The sequence below is a fragment of the Sander lucioperca genome, chromosome 23 (genome assembly GCF_008315115.2).
Source record: "Sander lucioperca isolate FBNREF2018 chromosome 23, SLUC_FBN_1.2, whole genome shotgun sequence".
Taxonomy (NCBI): Eukaryota; Metazoa; Chordata; class Actinopteri; order Perciformes; family Percidae; genus Sander; species Sander lucioperca.
In genome coordinates, this window is record NC_050195.1 from 463,596 (window position 1) to 468,595 (window position 5,000).

A 5,000-nucleotide genomic window follows, 5' to 3' on the forward strand; every position below is an offset into this window, starting at 1 on the left:
ATTGATCACTAAAATGATAGTTAACATTAGTAATTAAACTTAAACAGCTAATGGAAGTCCAAACTGCCTGAGAGCTTCTCCTGTACTATACGGTAATTCCTCTACTATGAGACAGTAAGTCTCGTGGTTATGACCCAATCGTTAGCCTATTTTTATAAAAACGTCTGCTACGGAGCCATAACGTGAGCTACAAGGTAATGGAGCCTTTTATACATTGTCGTCTTTCTTTAGAAATAAACAATGGACAAATAGAGTCTTTAAACTCTTCAGATGTAAAGTTATTCTCTGTCAAAGTGACGTCAAAATGAATGGCAGTCAATGGGATGCTAACGGGAGGTGATGGCTTGGTAGCATCAGAATGGCGCCATAGGAGCTACGCGGTCCGAGGAGAAGCTGACCCCCTTGGGTTTGGCAAGAGTTTGATATATCGTTGATCTGATTGGTTGATTTGGCCCGTCTATCACCAACATAGGTGGTGATAGACAGATGGTTTATCCAATCAGCTAACCAGGATTTTCGCCCCTTCCCAAAAGTTCTCCAACGGAAAGTTCGTGGATATGACGAGCAAATGAGAAGCAATCCATCTGGCAGAGTCAGGTTATCAGAAAGTATTCAATTTCAATATCGATTCAAAATCGATTCATAGAATTCCAAAAATCGATTCCTATATATTTTTATTTTTGTTTCATTGTATGTCTACTGCAATCACATGGGAAAAGTAACCACATTTACATACACTTTTTCATCAAGAATTGTTTATGAATCGAAAATCCATGTTGAATCTAATCGTGAGCCTAAAAATCGATATCGAATCAAATCGTGACATTTTCTGAATCGTGCACCCCTATGAGAAAGGTGACTGGAGTCTCAGGCCGGATGACTAAACTTCTAAAAGGACTACGATCACACAGAAGACCTCTCTGGAAAGGCCCAGTCTTTAGCTATCACGCTAAACAATTAGTATAAAAAAAAGTATTACGCTAGCTGGAAGCAATGCGGAGATATCGAACATTACGTAACTCGATTCATGGATTCATAACTATGGATTTATTGTACAAACACACTGTAGTTCTAAGCTCACCCTAACCTTAACCATCACCACTAAAGGCCTAACCTTAACCCTTACCCTCACCCTAACCATGACCTAATTCTAACCCTAATCCTAAAACCAAGTCTTAACCCTCAAACAGACCTTTAATCTTGTGGGGTCCAGCATTTTGGGCCCCACAAAGCTGTCGGGACCCCACAAGTATACTGTATTCCCCGGTTTTTGGACCCCACGAATATAGTTAAACAAGAACACTCGCACACACACACACACACACACACACACACACACACACACTTGCACACACACACTCGCAAGGTCAGGTTTGACGTACATAACGGCACAAAGCTTGCTGACGCAGGACTCTGAACCGAGTGGACTGAAGGAGGTTTTATATTCTGAAACACAAAGAGCAGCCTCTTCTTGTGTTTCTCTCACGGCTTTAAATCTTAAAAAAGGTTTGGAGGCAGATGTACAAGGTCTGACAGAGTGAGTCATCACCGAGGCACAGGCACGCTGGTAAACTGCAGATGAAGAAAAGGAATAAAGGAAAGGAAGGAAATGCAACTCATACATGCTGGTTAGAACTAGGGTTGCTTCCTCACACACACACACACGCACACACGCACAGACACACACGCACACACACACACACAGACACACACACACACAGACACACACACGCACGCGCGCACGCACGCACGCACACACACACACACACACACACACGGACACAGTGTCCGTGTGTGTGTGTGTGTGTGTGTGCGTGCGTGTGTACGTGTGTGCTTCTCTGTATGTGTGTCTGTGTGTCTCTGTGTGTGTGCGTGCGTTCGTTCGTTCGTGCGTGTGTGTGTGTGTCTGTGTGTGTGTGTGTGAGAGACCTCTAGCTCACAGCGGGGTGTGTGTGTGTGTGTGTGTGTGTGTGTGTGTGTGTGAGAGCGGTCTGAGAGACCTCCAGCTCACAGCGGGGTCTCTGAGCATCATGACTGGCCCAGCGACGAGCTAGCGGCCGGGGCAGGCGCCTGCTGGCTGTCGCCTCACTTCATGGAGCTTCTCAACTCCGAAAACTTTGAAGCAAATTGTCAATTCGGCATCAATTTTCACAAGACTGCCTATATTCGAAATCTAAACAGTTGGTTTCTCGCCTAAAACGTTGTCAGAAGTGAATTTAGTGATGAATAAGATGGCAAAAATGTTAAAATTGTCCCGTTGTTGGTCTGTCTGTACCGGAAAACCCGACCCTCGTTCACCTAGGTTCCTCTGCTGAAGAGAGAAAAGACCCTGCCTTGAAGTAGGAGCTGAAAGAGTTACAGGAACTGCAGTCAGAGGAACTTAATAATCCCCAAATTGGTCCAGTCGGAACACAAAAAAGTGCAGTACAAGTGGTATAGAACAGCAATATAGCAATAATCAAATCACCCACCCCATCCTCATCCAATCCATTCATCCCAACCCCAACCCCATCCAGTCCAAACCCTACAGTCCGTCCTAAGAAACAGACACATTAATATGTATAATAAAGTAAGGGTCTTTGTAAGCTCTCAAAGTATGTCAAAAAGGGGGTCCAAGTCCTCTCAAAGCTCTGTATGGAGCCTTTCAGTGTGTATCTAATTTTCTCCAGTTTCAGGAAAAACATAATATCTCTCATCCATCTACCGAATGTGGGTGGTGTTTGTTCCTTCCACAGGAGTAATATCTCTAGCAAGCAAAGAGGTGAATGCTATAACAGCATAAGCCCTGCCTTTAAGAGATTTAGTTTCTCGTGTAAAGCCAAATATGGCACATATTGGGTTTGGAGGGATGTCTGTACCAATTATTTTGGAGTAGGCCTGAAATATGTCTGCCCAAAATGTCTTGAGGTAAGGGCAAGACCAGAACATATGTATGTGGTCAGCTGGCTGACTTTTACAGCAGGGACAAGCGGGGTCAGCGCTAGGGAAAATCTTGGCCAGTTTAGCCCTGGTGCAGTGTACTCTAAGGAGAACTTTAAGTTGAATTAGGCTGTCTGGCACAAGGAGAGGAGGTGTGTAGAAAAAAAGGGTTCTAGGAACGTTATGTTCTAGGAACTGCAAAAATTCCTCCGGTCGGAAAGCGGCTATAGGTAACAGTTTGTTCAGCGATCTCCTGTTTGCAGCCAATAACGGAGCCAGCCTTCCTGATCAGCTGTGATGTTGACAGACAGCGGAGCTCGACGCGGGCGGGCAGGCGGGCGCTGAGGTACGGACGGAGCAAACTACGTCATCTCTGCAGTTTTGTTTAAGTCACAGTGAGTCACGGCAATGTTGCCGGTAAAGTTGGTTGCACGTGTGTTTACAGTTTTCCAAACTTCATGCAGACGTTTGCTGCAATATGATATTAAAGGGAAACTATGCAGTTTTTTTAGCTTAATTTACGTTAACTGAACAGCTTCGGAGTCAAAAGTTGTATGACTTTTTTCGGGTTGAATGGTGGTCGTCTCGCTTCCCCCTAGCGCCTGTGAGCGGAAAAACCACCCTCGCAACTTTGAGCAGCAGCAGCAGCAGAAGTATGGCGTGATATCAGGTCTCGCCATGTAACGAATTGCTTCACGGCACTGCACACATACGCCCATTCAGGAACCGGCTAGCTATAACTGTACGTCCACACCGCCGCCGACTCGATCTTCTAAAGTTACAGGAAGTCATTCATTTTCAATGGAAGCTGCTTCTCTCAGCTGCAAGGAGCGGAAAATCTGTCGGCGTCACGTTTTGGGCGTTTTGAGCGACCAGAGCGTCAATCAGAAAGTTGAAAGTAGGTCAACTTTATGGTAATGAGCTATGACGCGGTTCAGCAGCAACCAATCAGAATATAGACGTCCTTCACGCTGGCTGATCCCAGAGAAACATACGATGTAAACTTTGGTTCCTACCAAAACATTAGTTCAGAGAAAAAGGAGGAGAAGCTCATCATGGCCGTTGCTGGGTTCCCTATCATTTATGATATTTGCGTATAGGGACCAGTTAACGTTACCTGCCGGTCACATGGTCTCTAAACAGTCCGCTCACGGTGAAGTCCTGCACGGATCAACAGCTGGCGGCTGCTCGCTCTTCCTGCACGCTGCTGCGGTTCAGCGGCTAACGAGCGAGCTAACTGCTAACAGACACCGCTGTGACCAACAACCAATACACATTCTGTCATTATATATGTCATTTATAAAAGGTTTCTAGTGTCGGTGTATTGGCCGTGCAGTGGCTGCTTGATCTTTTTCCATGATGAACATAGAATGCTGCTACGTCAGAGCGGCCAAAGCCTCAAACAGCTTCCCCGGACTTTCTGACCAGCGTCCTCGACCGGGCGGCCAGAGCTGCTTTGCAGCTAAAGTCGGCGGCGGTGTGGACGTACAGTAAGAACAAGGTAGCGATGGAGTTTTTCACACTATCGTCATGGCTGAGCCGGCAAAAAAGAAGCAGAAAGCTAGGAAAGCATTGTCGGAGGAACAGAGAAAGAGGAAACGGCAGACTGACCGAGAGAGGACTCAAACATCGGAGCTGCGTTTTCAGAATGGCGAGAACTGAGACAAACAGAAGCCTGCAGATCTGATGCTGACCTGGCGTTCTTCTGTTGCACTTGTAAGAATATTTGGGATAAACTCAGTTTAATCTTTGTATTTCTTGTTATTGTGACCTCAGGATGTTTGCTAGCCTAGAAATCTAGACGCACCCTAGCGGCAGAAAATGTAATTTTGGAGCCAGGGTCGTCTAGCAACTCTCCGGCCGGGCCAATCACATCGTGTATAGAGTCGGTGGGCGGGGCTTATGGCTGCTGCTGCTGGTGAACAGCGGTCTTTGGAATCGGCTTTGGCCGCGACTCTGGAAGACTTGGAGTTCAGCTTTTCTTTAAGAAAAGAACAAAGAACGGCACTGAAGTCATTCTTAAAAAAAGGAAGATGTGTTCAGAGTTTAAAGTTGAATCTATCAGCTAGCCTTGCTCTGAT